The sequence below is a fragment of the Xenopus tropicalis genome, chromosome 4 (assembly GCF_000004195.4).
Source record: "Xenopus tropicalis strain Nigerian chromosome 4, UCB_Xtro_10.0, whole genome shotgun sequence".
NCBI classification, from domain to species: domain Eukaryota; kingdom Metazoa; phylum Chordata; class Amphibia; order Anura; family Pipidae; genus Xenopus; species Xenopus tropicalis.
The window spans coordinates 125,595,715-125,613,189 of record NC_030680.2 but is presented as its reverse complement, the minus strand read 5'-3'; the positions used below and the strand labels follow the sequence as shown (position 1 = coordinate 125,613,189).

The 17,475-nt window shown below is 41.6% G+C and overlaps 1 protein-coding gene across 1 annotated transcript in view; it reads right to left on the bottom strand.

The window, feature by feature from the left end:
• dag1 (dystroglycan 1) overlaps window positions 1-16,307 on the bottom strand; it is a 140,634-nt gene extending 124,327 nt beyond the window's left edge. Inside the window, exon 1 of the mRNA XM_031900079.1 lies at window positions 16,103-16,307. The gene's annotated coding sequence lies outside the window, so the exon portion shown is untranslated. The remainder of the gene's footprint in view (window positions 1-16,102) is intronic.
• Between the last annotated feature and the right edge of the window lie 1,168 nt (window positions 16,308-17,475).

The window sequence follows — 17,475 nt, the reverse complement described above, 5'->3', positions numbered from 1 at the left end:
TTGCCATACTCCCCCGGTGACTTCATCCTCCCTCTTTATAGGTTCTTCTTCTCATTTATTTCTAGTAAAACACTTCTACATTTAAGATATAACCATGTGGAAGAATTATTTTTATATGGTCTGTTTTCAGAGGGATAACAGCAAGCTATAAACACCGATGATTTCAAATTGCTCCATGAAACTTAATGCCGACGTAAAGAAACAAACAACAGGCAAAGCTAAGGATAAGTACGAATGCTCTCTGCGCTTTAGCGATACTAACGATTTCCTGGGCGCTTCATCATTGGATATGCTGTATATTTATGGGTATCATCTAAAGGGCAGATTTATCAAATATTGAACTGGGGAAATCCAGAAGGAATCACAGCCGTTCAATATTTTCCCCATTTATCAACACTTTCCCAGCTGGCAGGAAAATGGATGCATTTATCAAGGCAGATCGATGTGTCAGTTTGGCAGAATGTGTTTGACTGCTTTGAGAAGCCAGAGGCCACTCAGAGTGTTGAGTGTTGTTAGAGCTCAGCCCCCAACATTGAGCTCTAACATTACACTGGAACATTAATCCTGGCAGAAGCTTGAAAGCAGGAATTAAAGGGGCAGTACATTCCCTTGTTCAACATGAGTTAAAGATAACATGTGCTGAACATAAATCTTGCCTATTGTGTAAATTACAAACATTATAAAGGTATGGGATCCCTTATCCGAAAACCTGTTATCCAGAAGGTTCTGAATTATAAGCAAATAATTCTAATTTTTAAAAATGATTTCCTTTTCTCTGTAATAATAAAACATTACTTGTACCTGATCCCAACTAAGATATAATTAATCCTTTATTGGTTTATTCAATATTTAAATTATTTTTAACAGACTCAAGTTAGGGAGATCCAAATTACGGAAAAATCCCTTATCCGGAAAACCCCAGGTTCTGAGCATTCTGGATAACAGGTCCCATACCTGTATGGTTTTTGTTTAGCTTAACAAAAATTGTAGCTACTCCATGTTTGGACCTTGTGAGGTAGATAATTAGATTACTTGTATGCAACACCCTCCCTTCACCCTTTATTGTGACTGTTTTGTAAACAGGTGTCCATTACACAGAGGAATTATCTGTGGGTGGGTCAGGGTGGCTGCCATGCTGTGCTGGGATCCTGAGTTCGGTCTGGGCACTAACTAACTTTATATCCATGGGTTTCCCCCAGTATTCTGGCTTCCTGCCATAGAAACAGGTTATTTGGCTCCTGATAACCATAGTGTGAGTGTGATAGGGGCCTTAGATTGTAAGCTTTATTATTGCAAGGACTTGTGCATTCAAAATTGATGTGTAAATGTATCAGCGCCATATAATTATAAGATATAATTAGAAACTAAGCTGTGGACTAGAGTGTCCCTCTTTGATGCAACTTAATTAATGAAAAGACAAATGCTATTTAGCTCTGATCGCAATACTATGAGAGTGCTAGGGTGGGCAGGCACGTGCTGTATAGAGTCTTGGCTTCTCTTGTAGTCCTATTAGGAAGATGTAGCTTCATAAGATTTCTTTTAGTGAATTTGCACAAAATAAAAAAAGAGCAAAATATTACAGGCCACAGATAAAAGAACATGTTGTTTAGGCCCAAGTGAATATACACAATGGTGTTCAAAAATCAGCTTCAACAAACTGCTCATTAATGGTAGTATGTCAATAGCTTTTTTATACTGTAAGTACACACAAACAAATCTCCATTAATACATTCAGGAATCCAGACTGTATGATAGATGCCTAAATACGCTCATCATTATTACTCAGTCAATCACCTACAGCGCACAGTATGGGGAGACTGGCTCAGCAGGATCAGGAGCTGCTGCCTGCTCAGGATTCTACCTGCATGATCACAATGGAAGTCATACATCACATTGTGGGAAAGGCAAGACACTGTAAGGGTCATTTACAACTACAAGAGCAGTTGCAGGCAAGTACTTGTGGTCGGCACCGCTGCCTTCCTTCTTCTCCTGGTTCAAATCAAGCACTGTGCTATTGCCACAAAGGAGCCCTAGAGCTTATGCCACTTTTGTGCCAGCTTGTAGCTCCAGGGTTATCACAGTGACCTGTTTTAATGGGGGGCAGTGCAGATGCACCAAAAGAATTTTGCTCACACATGTATTTTTGTCACCAAATAACATTTGTTACCAAATAACATTACAATACTATAGGTAAAATACAAATTAAGCGAAGAACTTGCATGAATGGATGTAGGGAATTAGGTGTTACTGGCCCTTTAATAAGGATTGCACATGCAGAACTGGGAATTCAATGTATAGGCTCAGGAATACATTGCGCTGATAATAATCAAGCTACACTATGATTATTTCTCTCCTGAGTACAGCTTAACAACTCATTCCATTTACATATTGATACCCATCAAACAGCAGGCCACTTTGCTGCCTGTATTGTATTAGAGTTTTCATAATCAGCCCTAACGGGATTCAAAAATATATACCTACAATAGGAATAATTAGCATTTTTCTTCTTGTTAATCCCGACGCGTCTCAGGATAAAATGCTTGGACGTGCCAGTGCAGAACTAGTATAAGAACTATGAACAGCTCAGCAGCTGAGTATAAAGGGCATAATAAACCTTCCATAGGGAAGCGCTCTGTGCTGCTTCTTTCAAATTCCCTGCTTTTGTTAATGCAAGCGTTACATGCGTGTTCATTCCGTGCCTGTTATGGATGAGATTGGCAGTTGACTTCACTCTTCCATTCTTTCATGATCTCATGCATCACTTGATGTAATGACTGTGAAAAGGATAGGGTTTAAATATGAATGCGATATGATGGACAAAGTAAGCTGTCGGGCTAACTTTAGAACTTTACCCATCAAATGTAACCCCGATTGTATGGTGGTTAGAGGTGAGCAGCGAAAGCGGATCCAGCTGAGAGACACTCATTCTAAGCCTCTCTATCTAGAGAAAGAAGCGGAACTAAAAACCAGACAAAAGGTGAAATGATACCAGAACTGCTGCTAGAAAGGAATGGGACAGAAATAGTTCTTCTTTCAAAGAATATGTTGAGACCAGAATATTTTCCAAGGCTTGAGCTCTACATGCTGATGGGATGGTTGCAAAACATTTATTTGTATTTATGAGTCAATGATTGCTTGCATCTGAGTCTGAGTCTGAGTCAAGGAAGAATATGTAGCCAGTCGTTGGAATATATATCCAAGACCTACTGCCCACCAGGTTCGACTGGTGCTACTGATAGCAGTGATCAAAGAGTAGTGGATTATAAAGGATTGCTTCTTTGTCAGCAGTAAGAGGGGCCCTGAGATTATAGCACAAAAACACAATCACAGTGTTGGGTGATAATATTGTGGGACATCCCAGTATTAACTAACAATGAGAACTGATCCATGTTGAACATCAAGGGTTTTAATCCCATTTACTTACAGCATTGATCATAGTACCATGTATTATAACCCTGACCGTGAATGGGAATTCACTTTATGCATGATTATTTGATTATAAAGAATTTATATCTTAGGCCTCATCTGTTCTGAGTATCACCCCTAGAATAATAGTTATGGGTATACGCAAACATTACACTAATGTGCCTTATCACATTGCCTTCGCAGAACATTCTGTAACCAAAACAACTGGAATGTAATTTTCACCCAAATATTTTCGTACCATGGTGATCGGTCGTTTAGAAATCGGACAGGTTAAATAAAATACAAATGAAAGAGGTGACTTCCCCCCGACTACAGGTTCAGGGCATCGGCACCTTGACCATGATAAGGATCGGGTGAGTTACTGTCTTAGTAAAGCTGCATTTGCGGATTGGGTATACCTGTGTGCCCTCGTTAGTGCAGGATGTTTTTGCACCCGGGTCATAGAATATTTGAACCTAAATAGTAGCAGATAACAAGGTTACACACAACAAAATCTTTACATATTGGAGTAAGTACTGTCAGTTGCACTGGACCGAACCAATGAAGTTATCCACCTTGACTAGTAAAGCAACTTACTCACTGGTTCCTACTGGTCATTGCACTGGTGTAATGCAATACAGGTGTAGGACCCATTATCCAGAATGCTCGGGACCAAGGGTATTCCGGATAAGGGGCCTTTCCGTAATTTGGATCTCCATACCTTCAGTCTACTAAAAAATCAATAAAACATTAATGAAACCAAATAGGATTGTTTTGCATCCAGTAAGGATTAATTATATCTTAGTTGGGATCAAGTACAAGGTATTGTTTTATTGCTACAGAGAAAAAGGAAATCAGTTTTAAAATTCTGAATTATTTGATTATAATGGAGTCTATGGGAGACGGGCTTTCCGTAACTCGGAGCTTTCTGGATAATGGGTTTCCGGATAACTGTACTTATCATATATAGTAAATGAGCCCTACTGCCTAGAACAGTGATCCCCAACCAGTGGCTTGGGAGCAACATGTTGCTTTCCAACCCCTCACTTTGATGTTGCTCCCAGTGACCGCAAAGTAGGTGCTAATTTTTTAATTTCTGGTAAGAAGGCAAGTTTTGGTTGCATAAATACCAAGCATAATGCCAAACAGAGCCTCCCGTAGGCTGCCAGGCCACATAGGGGCTTTTACATAGCCAATTACAGCCCTTATTGGCACCCCCAGGAACCTTTTTCATGCTTGTGTTGCTCCTCAACACTTTTTCCATTTAAATGTGGGGATCCCTGGTCTAGAACAATTGTTCTCCTGCTCCGAACACTATTCATAAAAAATCATGGAGTGTTCCTGTGGTTTCCAATCAAGTTACTGGCAGCTCTGCATTCCTAGACGTGGTGCAGGTGTTCTAGTCTTTCTTATCTCTGCAAGTGAAGTCCAAATAATGAAATTCCCATCCATCTGAGAGGGCATTGGCCCTTCTGTCTCCCAGTGTGGCCTCTCCCTGTTGTACCTGAACTAATTCACAGGTCATTCTGCTGAGTTAATATGCAACAAGGAGGCCCTAGCGCTTAACAGAGCTGATAAGCAGAGCGAGAGGTGCGTTGGTACAAACACCGAGCTGCGGCAGTATTGAGAGAATCACAGCTTCCCTCATATTGACACAGAACCTCAGTCAGAGCTTTTGCGCAATGCTATAGAGTGGAAAGGTCAGGAGCTCATTGTCACAAGGGGTTTTGAGAGCAGTTAATCGTTTACCTGCTGTAACTGCTCTGGAATGTCCTTGTAAAAAAGGGGATAAATAAAGACATGTCCCTCATTCACTAAAGCTCATTCATTTATCAGAAAAATCAAAATAGACTTTTATGCACATTGTTTGGTACGCAGACCTATAATACTTTATGGCACTGGCCTCTAATGAGTAGGTAACACAAGCCAAAATAACAAATTATTCCCCCTAAAGTTATTGGCCCCGTGCCACACTTACTGCTTCATGCAATGATATAATCTGCTTTTATTCAGCCCACCCAGTGAGGCTCATTCGGTAAAACTGGGTACAGTTCAGTAGTGCAATAACCCATATTATTAATATTGACATGTTTTACTAAGCACCAACATATTCTGCATAGCGGTACAATAAATAGGTGAATACACTGAACATTAAGAATAAATGCACGAAAAACCTGATATTTGATACAAGTACAGAGGCCCTATCCAAAAGAGCTTACAATCTAAAAGGGGAAGGGGTATGAGGCATAATCAATTATAATTACTTGGTGGTGCCTAACATTTTGGCTTCCCCAGTGATTTTTAACCTTTGTTCTCCTTTATGACAGTTTAAAGGCAGAGATAGGGAGAAAGTTGGACAGAACATGGGAGAGAATTCCAGAGAAGGGGAGCAGCTCTTGCAAAGACTTGAATGTGGGTGTGTGGGGTGGTAATGGGAGTTGAGGAGCAGGTCAGTAGAGGAGCATAACAAGCATTTTGTGAGTATCTGCAGATGAATTCAGAGATATAGGGTGGGGCAGAGTTATGGCGGCTTTGCCTTGCTATGTCAGGGTCATTAGTTTGAATTTTGTTCTAAAAGGAGGAATAGTTGCTGAGTAGAGATAAGTGATTTTTTTCTGCAGGCATGGATTCGCTGCAAAATTCTGCATTTTGCCATTGGCTAATTTTTTCACGACACTGCTGCAAAAATTAGTCACAACAAAAATTTGCTGAGTGAGGAAAAAGTTGCGGTTGCGTCAAAAAAGTTGTGCATGTTTTAGAAGTTTGCTGAGTGAGGAAAAAGTTGCGGTTGCGTCAAAAAAGTTGTGCACGTTTTAGAAGTTTAGGTCCCCATACACGGTAAGATCCAATTTCAGGCCAGATATCGGTCGGCCAGCCCGCTCGTTTCTGCCCCTACACGGGCAGATAAGCTGCCGAGTCGGTCCAAGGGACCGATATCGGCAGCTTCTATCGGCCCGTGTATGGGGGCCTTTTCACAAGATTTTCTTATCACTATTGCCAAGAAGTATTTAATCTCATTGTTCTACTTGCAGCTCCCTGAATAAAGTTATTTCTGCCTCACTGGATAGGTGCAAATTTGCCTAATGTTAGTAAATGACTCCAATTGGATCAAGAGCAAAAATGTATTTTTTCTAGTGCTGAAATATAATTATGTGATGGACACTGGGAATAAATAGTGTGGAGCTGACTGTACTCCTATTTGGACAATAAGGAGCTAACCAAAATCACTGAGGCTACTCTACATCTGCAACTCCCATAATTCTCCATTGGAGGTGAGCTCTAAAGCAAAGACACTTTGGGGCAGATTTATCAAATCAGGAGTTCGATTGGATACAAAAATCTCTGAAGATCGCAAATATCACGAAAATGCTTACGAAAAAATCGTATTAGTCACGATAATATCGTATTGTCGATCCGAAAGTCACAAAATTTTCTTACCGAACGATTGTAAACAGCGGGAAAACCTTTTCAGATTTTTTTACGCAAGCATACGGAAAAGTTGCGAGGGAGTCGACAAAGTCGCGCAAACATCGAAAAATTTGGCGCAAATACGCTCGGAGCATTCAAATAAACACTCCGAGCGTTCATGCATTTGTAAATGTGCCCCTAAGTCTAATGAGCCTTCTTGATTGCAGGTTGGATATCCTTAATGTAAATCATCTATGGCCCAAGGCATTCTGTAAGGGCTGTGACAGACGGGGAGAATAGTCGCCCGTGACAAATCTTCCTTGTCGCGGGCAACTAATCTCCCCGAAATGCCATCCCACCGGCTAGAATGTAAATCACCAGTGGGATGGCATATGCGGCACGGCGAAACGTCAGAGATTTCAGCGCCGCATATGCCATCCCACCGGCAATTTACATTCTAGCTGGTGGGATGGCATATCGAGGAGATTAGTCGCCCGGATAAGGGAGATTTGTCGCATGAAAGACTAACCTCCCCGTCTGCCATGGCCCTAAAACTACAATTCCCGTAATCTCACTGATACCCAAAGGCCAACAAGAGGTGCTAAGAGTTGTAGGGCCCCTTAGGGTCCTCATGGGTGGTGACTAATCGCAGCGACTATCCTGCCATAGGTTAATGCATAAGCCGCTGCAACTTATCGCCCCACGTGGGTTTGCTGTGTGGATTAGTCACTGCAACTTTTTAAAAAGGCTACTAATCGTCACGTGTGTCTTTGCCCTATGTTTCAAGATGCAAAGACACTCACTATTTAGTGGGCTGGTGGGGGGCTGTTTGGGCCGCTGTGTACTTGAAATGCCAGGGCCTATTTTGTATCCCAGTCCAGACCTGGACAGGCCTATAGCACATTGTTTTTACAACTTAGCATTTTCTGGCCAAGAGAGTCCCCTTAGGCTTGGGCCCTTGATAAAATCCTTCATACAATACCTTCTCTACCAACTGGCCCTGGCCCTTTATTGATAAACTAGTACATCTGTCAGCATTTCTGTTATTGTAGCAAGACGGGAAGAAACAGCATAGCAAATCCACTGTAAAAGCCTTCTCTTGGTGGAACACAAACACACACCTACGCATAATCTTGTAGCAATGAATGTGAATCCGCTTACAAATCACACCGCTATACAAGCCAGAGGCCGAAATGCACAAGGTCTAACTTTTTTGTGGCAATTAAATGATGAGGTTTTGTTGTGTTTACTTTACCATGAAGGACTGACAAGGAAGAATACAGAAGGCATCTCCTACACTATGGAATCTGCAGAGCCCACCATTGTGCTTGTAATCGCTGCCCTTAGACCCATGAATACTTCTCCATCTCATTGTCATGAGAAGCAGTAGAGCGGCTGCCTGCCTTGCTAAGCCTGCTGTAGCCTCTTGGATAGGTTTTCATCAATCCGCCATTCAGATTCCGTTATTTCTGCAATTTATAGGTCAGCCTAGACTCAACCAGTTATTTAAATCTCTGATTCCCAAATGACGTGCACACACACACAAAAAAAAATCTTTGTCTAGTGACGAGCCCTGAGAGACCAGAGCAGGTCATTTGAGCGGTGAAATGCGCTGAGAAAAAGCAGCGAGCCACAGAAGGAAGCAGGTGGAAGAAATTCATTTGTCAATAAGCTTGTAATTACTTGTGGCTCTGCGCGCGGTTACTGGTAATGACCTGCTCCATCCGGGCTGCAGCTAGCATGGAATCCACAGAGGAAGGAGTTATTGCCCCACGTGTTATCTCATTATATCACTTTAATACAATCTGCTCTATGGCTGTTATGGAGAAGCCAGAGCTGGAATGCTTATTTGTAATTATCCTTAAATAGCTAAACAGTTACAAGAAACCAGAACATTTTAGGACAATTATAGTTAAAATGTAAGTTGATACCTTGAAAATGCATTTAACTTTAACAATTGTGTATGAAACACCATCCGGACGTTCATGGATCTTACATTGCTTAAAGTTGTACAGGTATGGGATCCCTTATCCGGAAACCCGTTATCCAGAAAGTTCCGAATTACAGAACGGCCATCTCCCATAGACTCCATTATAAGCAAATAATTCTAATTTTTGAAAATGAATTCCTTTCTTTCTGTAATAATAAAACAGTACCTTGTACTTGATCCCAACTAAGATATAATTACCCCTTATTGGGGCAGAACAGCCCTATTGGGTTTATTTAATGGTTAAATGATTCCCTTTTCTCTGTAATAATAAAACAGTACCTGTACTTGATCCCAACTAAGATATAATTACCCCTTATTGGGGGCAGAACAGCCCTATTGGGTTTATTTAATGGTTAAATGATTCCCTTTTCTCTGTAATAATAAAACAGTACCTGTACTTGATCCCAACTAAGATATAATTACCCCTTATTGGGGCAGAACAGCCCTATTGGGTTTATTTCATGGTTAAATGATTCCCTTTTCTCTGTAATAATAAAACAGCACCTGTACTTGATCCCAACTAAGGTATAATTACTCCTTATTGGAGGCAAAACAAGCCTATTGGGTTTATTCAATATTTCAAGGATATTTAGCAGACTTAAGTTATGGAGATCCAAATTACAGAAAGACCCCTTATCCGGAAAACCCCAGGTCCCAAGCATTCTGGATAACAGGTCCCATACCTGTATGTGCTGTTTCTCAGGGAATCACAATAAATGCTAAACTTTTTCAGTTCAAGCCCCACTTGAAGGTCCAACCTTTGGTCAGGGCCCTCCTAACCTTATGAAATGAGTACTGATACAGGTATCTAGAATTAGATAGAATGCTTGGGACCTGGGGTTTTCCAAGTAAGGGGTCTTTTCGTAATTTGAATCTCTATACCTTAAGTTTACTAAAAAATAATGTAAACATAAATAAACCCAATAGGAATGTTTTGCCTCCAGTAAGGATTAATTATATCTTAGTTGGAATCAAATTACAATATCATGTTTTATTATTATGGAGAAAAAGGAAATGATTTTAAAATGTTTAATTATTTGATCAAAGTGAAGTCTGTGAGAGATGGACTTCCTGCCATTTGAAATTTATGGAACAGGATAACAGGTTTCTGGATAATGGATCCCATACGCTTAGGTATCTATAGCAGTGTTTTTCAACCTTTTTTGGGCAAAGGCACACTTGTTTCATGAAAAAAATCACGAGGCACACCACCATTAGAAAATGTTAAAAAATTTAACTCTGTGCCCAGCACCAGTGCCCCCCTAGTACATTGGTGCCAAGAGCAGTGCCCCCCTAGTACATTGGTGCCCAGCAGCAGTGCCCCCCTATTACATTGGTGCCAAGAGCAGTGCCCCCCTAGTACATTGGTGCCCAGCAGCAGTGCCCCCCAGTACATTGGTGCCAAGAGCCAGCCCCCCTAGTACATTGGTGCCCAGCAGCAGTGCCCCCCAGTACATTGGTGCCAAGAGCCAGCCCCCCTAGTACATTGGTGCCCAGCAGCAGTGCCCCCATAAGTCAGTGTGCCCCGTGGCCCCCCCTAATGCATTGGTGCCCAGCAGCATTTTACTTCTGCTCTTTGGCGGCTTCTCCGGTGGCTTCAGCAGCATCTTCGTATCCCTCAGGCGCGCCGCCTCTTCACTTCTGCCTATACGCGACCGCACACAGGCCCTTTTATAACGTTGCGCCCCGTGCGTACTGACGTCACCCGTACACACGGGGCGCAACCAATGACAGGGCCCGGATTTTATTAAAGGGGGCCCGAGCTACTAAGAAAAACTGTAGCATCGCCGGGCCCCCTTTGAAAGTAAAAATTGCGGCCCTGCCTACGGCACACCAGTCAACATCTCGCGGCACACTAGTGTGCCGCAGAACAGCGGTTGAAAAACGCTGATCTATAGGACAATCTTAGTGTATCACCCTATGGCCGTCAGGCTTAGCCCAAGGTTAGGAAACCACTATTATTTTTCAAGCATTGCTTGCTATTGTACTTAATGGGAATGTCTGTGAGTATGGCATGCAAAAGCAATATTCTTGTTATCTATAGTAAGAAACAATCAAAGGAAATTATTACTGTTTTTGGCACTGCATAAGAAGTAAGACACAACAATGCCCAAAACAAGTTCACAAAGTTATCATTTAACTCAAATTACAAAGTAACATTTCATCCAGTTGTCACATATTTACAGCTTTCACTGTCTTTCTGATCTGTGTAGGACTATGTTAAATGACTTCTTTGCCCTGACTATATATACCGTAAGAATCCTACTCAGCAACAAAGCTCTACAAGTGAGACAGAGGGAGGCCAGCTAAGAAAGCTACAGCATAGCTAAGCATCACTCTTGTGGAACTGGGGAATTACACTGGATACACTGGATTCAGATTTGTAGGAATATAAAGGAATTATAGATCAAAAACATGAATGTTTGATATTAATGAAGTGCAAAAAATCATAAAACTCTAATGTAGAACTTCAACATGTTTATGTAGAAGTCAATGAGAGTTGTCCTAGGCAAAAATTACGTTTTTTCGAGTTTGTAAATTTGAGGTATTCAAGTTTTTTTAGTTTTTCATATTCGGGTTTTTTAAAAATGCTAGTTTATTTGAAATAGAAAAAGACATACTAAAAAAATTGATAAATAAGGCCATTAGTGTATAGCTGAGCCAAATTCAAACCCATAGTCATGGGACTTAATCGAAGATGATTCCATTTTGCAATTTCTTTTAAATTTTTTGAATATGCACATAATGGTTCTGATTTGGTATTTGGTGGAATTATTTGTGGTATGCGGCCTAATGCAAAAATTATGCACTAAGTGCACCTCTAGTGCAACAATATCGACTGGAATTGTACACCCAAACATATATGTACCAGGATTCCATGCTAGAGGCACCCATAAAAAACACCCAAAACATAGATACAAAGAGGTAATGTAGTAAAAGCCTCCCAGTTTTCTACTGGTCTAGTAACCAGTGGCAACCAAATAGACATTTGCTTTCAAACTGGTGACGAGTACATCCCTACTGATCTGTTGCTATGAGTTACTAGGTAACATCCTTATTAGATAGATTTTGGCACAGTGCTATACATTATAAAACATGCATGTTTTGCGCTGCATATCCTTATAAGATTTTGGCACACTGTCTGCATGCTCAGGTACATATAACTCTAAAATAAAATTGACACCTACTAGATGTGCATTGCTGATCAATAGGCTAGGAACATATAGTCTATATAAAGCAGTGGAATGGACTATATTCAGCCATGCAGCATGTACATTCTCCAGCCATTCAGCTCTTCAGGTAAACAAGAACAGTTCAACCTTTTTAATTTTCCTGACTTTTTAACTTTTGTATGGTTTATAACGGTATATAACAGTTCTAAAATGCTCCAGTGCAGTTACCGCTGACAGTGTATCAGATCTGTGCTTTCATCTTCTGTCTTGAAGTAGACTGATCCATTCTTATTGCTGATTGGTTGCTATTAGTAACTGCACTAGTGTTATTTAGTACTTACTGTAAGTAAATCAGTAGAAACAGCTCAAAATCATCGCAAATTGTAATTCAACAAGCAAACTAGGCATTGTCCCTTCTTTGCACAGGAACAGGGCACCCAAACAGCCTTTAGCACCAAAGCAAGGGCATCATATGCTTGAATAACTCCTGATGCAAAAGCAGGCAGCACTGGCAGAAATAATGGGCATGATGTTGGCAGCAGCAGGGTAATCCCCTGGCACTCCAGTGCCTGTCATTTCTCTGTATGAGTTATAGTCTGTGCTGGGTGACAACACACTGAGCAATGTGGATTTCCAAGCGCTCCATAACTCAGCATTACAGCTATCTGTCAGAATTCTAATGAGAATTACAGGCCTGTCACCTTCTCACCTTCCCTTATGACAAAAGTCACTTTCTAAAAGTTAGAGCAGGGTTGCCGGTACCTCCCTATTGCGTTTCATTTGGCAACTTTACAGGGAGAGAGTGACCTGGAGGGAAGACGATGCAAACTTTGCAGAAACTTTGAGAGAAGATACTGCCCATCCCGTGGAAAATACATTTATAGTTTATGTAATAGGCTTATTCCTTTAGCTTCATTCATTCTAGTACCAAACATGGTCACACTCAGCTAGCCAATATCCCTCTAGCTTTTGTATAGGATGTGTACTCAGAAACTTGAGTTTGCCTATTGCCAGAGTAGTTAATAAATGCTAGCATTATGGGTATCTGGTATTTTAGGGTATCAAGGGAGAACAACCTATAACATCCTGAGATGCCACACACGAATATTTCTTACAAAGGAGCACAGGCTGATGGGTAATTCTGTAGCAAAAAAGGAGAAAGTTCTGACCATTGATGAGATGCAAGCCTTGCTGGAGTCCTCTTGCCAAAAAACTTTCTAACATAGTACATTATTTTATATTTCTTATTGTGTTATAATTGTTGAAGGTACTGCGGCAGTTGTAGTCATGGACAGCCAAGGGCCTAAGCATCCCTTATTTATTATTATATTATTTAATATGGTATATTTTGTCCAAACTTTAACTTTGTTAGGGGCCCCTTTAGCTCTAGACTGAGATTGAAACTATGCCCTGGCATTTCAGTTACATAGAAGCCCAAACAGCCCCCACAGTTCTAGTAAATAGACATATATGGCATTTTACAGCAGTCCCTTTGACATCTGCCAGATACTGGGCCCCTTATTAGCTCCAACCCTGCATATCATGACATTACATTTTTCGAAAATAGGTTATATAACTAAAGGCTTTGGCTGCATAGAGTCAGCACCCATGGGATGGATCCGATGGTCCAATTTAGAAAGAAGCTATTAGAGGAACCTAAACTAAGTATCTGCTGCTCTCTTACATAAACAGTTTCCAGGAAGGTTTGTGCACATTATTCTAGGTGACAGGTTTACTTTAGAGGGAGCTGCTTCTCTCAGAAGTGCCTTCTCAGTGCTCAAGGCATACGCCAGTGCCTCTCCTCCTAAATACTGCTCTCCCTGCTCCCCACGCTCCCCACACTCCCCGCTCCTCTGTATTTCGTCCCTGTTATTTGGCTCAGGCAATAAAGGTAACGCGTGATATGAATCTGTTGGAGAGGAAATCCAGCAATACATCATGCTTTTCTTTTGCTTATCAACACAGCAGCAGTGATTACATTGGGAATGTACCTTGACTGTAATAATATACGGTTATGGGATGTCGCCCAGTAGGACAACAACCATATAAAGGCAGACAGGTTATCCAAATGCTCTTACACAGGTCATGTAACTCTAATATTCTTATAGCTTTAAAGGGGTGTTAAACCCCAAAATAACATTTTGCCTAAAATATAATTCTATGGCACTTTATAATTTACATTAATTAGTCACAAGATGTTAAGGGTTCGGATGAGGTTCAGCCAGACTCTTGAATTTGGCCAAATCATGCTGAAAAAGCCTAGATTCTGAGAGCTAAATCTGGGATTTGGTGCATCCCAACCTGGAACTGTTCTCTCATTTCAGCTCAAGCTAATCTTCCTTACATTTCCCTATCATGTATATTCTGTAGGTTGGGCACATCTCCCCTACCCAAACCATACAATTTGTATTGCATTTGTCCCCTCCATTCCCCAGCACCATCACATTTACCCAATACAATTAACACCCAGTGGCCATTTTTTCTGCGACATCTTCAGTGACATTTATATTTGCAAACAGCACATGTGTTCTGTGAAGTTAATGCAATGAAGAATGCAGGCTTACACAGGCAGAACTTCCTTTGATAAAAAGTCCTGCTTGGATTGTGTCCTGTAACGGTGCGGAGTGGGAGAGAGGGGACGGCATCGGGGCTTCTGCCTCAGGCAGCAGCAGCCCCAGAATTGGCACTGGGTGTATTTAGTAACCTGAGTTGAAAAGAAGTGAGCATGCTCAGTAGCCAACAGCCAAAGCTAATTCCTAAGGGAGGGGGCTGAGTGATTTAGAGGAAGAGAAGGAATCCCAAGTGATTAGGGGGATGCTGCAGCCTTACTATTAATCTTTCAACAACCAGAGTGGCAGGTATTTCAAAGAGGGCTGTTCACTAATTATTTTTTTTTGGGGGGGGGGGGGGTTTACATGTCCTTAAAGACCAAAGTATTACTGGACTGACCAAGGCACAAAGAGATCATTCAAAGCTCTGATCTCAATCCAAAGAATCTTTAGCACGACAACTACGGTGTTCAAGCCTCATCCTGGTAACCAAGACATCCAGGAGTAAAGGAACAATGAACTTGAATCACTAAGTGAGTCTATAGTTGGCTCCTTTTCACTTCCTATGATCATTTGTCAATACAAACAAACAGAACAAAAGAAAGGTGTCCGTACAGTGTCTGTTTGGCCAAAACAATGTGCTAGTGTATGGCTGCCTTTAGGCCACAGCTTGTCCCATGATATGGAATTCTATCACCAGTAGGACAGGCCTATGGACTGAGCATTCAAAACAAAATGATAGTTTCCCTTTAACAGTTTAGCTAGCAGAGGGCAATTCAAAGAACTGGATAGGAGCAGAAAGATTGTGGGTGTCAGGCAGACACAGTGCCAGACATTCTGGCAGATAATATATACCCAGCATGCCCTGAGCCATAAAGAGTTACAGAATGCATTTTCAGACAGTTTGCACTATGGACTGGTTGCATGAGTCTAGCAGGCTGCTGTAGGTATATCACCATAAATAATGAGCACATGCTAATTAATGTGTGTTTGTGTTAGAGGAAATAGATTGCAAGTTCCACGGAGAATTAATTTATATTCTCTTTAAATTGCTGCATGTACTGTATGTTGACACTATGTAAATAAAGGATACTTATAATGATTTATTTGTTATTCCATAGGTGTAAAGTTCTGGCCCCTGCACCTGGTTTGCTGTAAATGCTGGCAGTTAGGAGATAGGAGGCTGCATGTGTAACCTGCCTGGTTTAATTAAAGCCCTTTTTTGCCTATGTGATCATGCAGCTTTATATGAACAATATGAAGATCTGCTACTGAAATTGCCTGCTACTGAGAAAAGGGTAACCATTAATATACACTTAAATATATGCAGGTGTGACAGTGTATGTGTGTATTGCTGCCCAGGAAGCTATTCATTTCTAATTGATATATATGTCTATAAATGCATTTTATATAGGCGTAGAATGTATTTACACGTGCCAGAATTTCCCTGCAAGTCTCTTCCTGTGCAATCCCAATGAGTGTTTTGATGGGAATTTGCTGACCCCCCAGCCAATGCAAGAATAACAGCAGCACAGCCATGCAATAACAGTGTGTAGCAGTTGAAATAAGCACTGTACCTTTCATGACTCTCTGCCTCCTTCTGGGATTTTTTTCTGTCCTCAGCAAAATGGAAAGTGGTTACTAGGAAAGAGCCATGATGCTGAGAGCTGCCACATATAAAGGATTATTCTCTTTCCCCAAACATGCAGCTGTCTCCCACTGCTAACGCTCACAGGCTCCCATCATAAGGAGAAAGAGGTGCTCTTCCTGCTGACGGCTAAACACCAAACCCGGCCAATCACCCTAATAGCTCCACTAGGATACTTAACTCTTACTGGCTGCTCCTTCCACTCTGCCAGCCAATGAGCAGCCTGCCTGCTTGCCTCAGCTGTCAAAATGTGAACTTCAATGAAGCTGCATCCTTATCTATTTATACATAATAGAAATGATATTAGCTCCCCACCTTTCCAATTATTTCTCCTGTAGCCCAGTGGCTTTTGTATTAACAACATGCTGTTTGCACAATTGCAGTAATCATGACTTATTCAGCATCAATAACTGCTAATGAGAAGAGATCAACATATAACGTACGCAAGGGGCTTGCACTCCCAATTCAATCTCAGGAAAGCCGATAAATGGGTGACAGCACAGTAATGCTTGGTGTTCAGAGCGGCCTTTATTGGCGCTGGAGCCCCTGACAAATCATACCTTGTAGACTACATTACTAATTTATATAGTGATATCTAATCTGTGGCTCTTCAGCTGTCAGTGGATGAAGGAAATTTTAATATAACAAAAACTAAAGGCCAGATGATCTAGGACAAATATTCCAGCACTTACACAACTATAGTCCCTTCTCAGGTTATTATTCCACTTCTATTATAGGCACCATCTCTCCCTACTATACCTGCTATCCCACAGCCCCAGTCCCTTCCCAGAGACTATTATCCCACTGCTACTATAGGCACCATCTCTCCCTACTATACCTGCTATCCCACAGCCACAGTCCCTTCCCAGAGGCTATTATCCCCCCTACTGCTACTATAGGCACCATCTCTCCCTACTATACCTGCTATCCCACAGCCACAGTCCCTTCCCAGAAGCTATTATCCCCCCACTGCTACTATAGGCACCATCTCTCCCTACTATACCTGCTATCCCACAGCCACAGTCCCTTCCCAGAGGCTATTATCCCCCCACTGCTACTATAGGCACCATCTCTCCCTACTATACCTGCTATCCCACAGCCACAGTCCCTTCCCAGAGGCTATTATCCCACTGCTACTATAGGCACCATCTCTCCCTACTATACCTGCTATCCCACAGCCACAGTCCCTTCCCAGAGGCTATTATCCCCCCACTGCTACAATAGGCACCATCTCTCCCTACTATACCTGCTATCCCACAGCCCCAGTCCCTTCCCAGAGGCTATTATCCCCCCACTGCTACA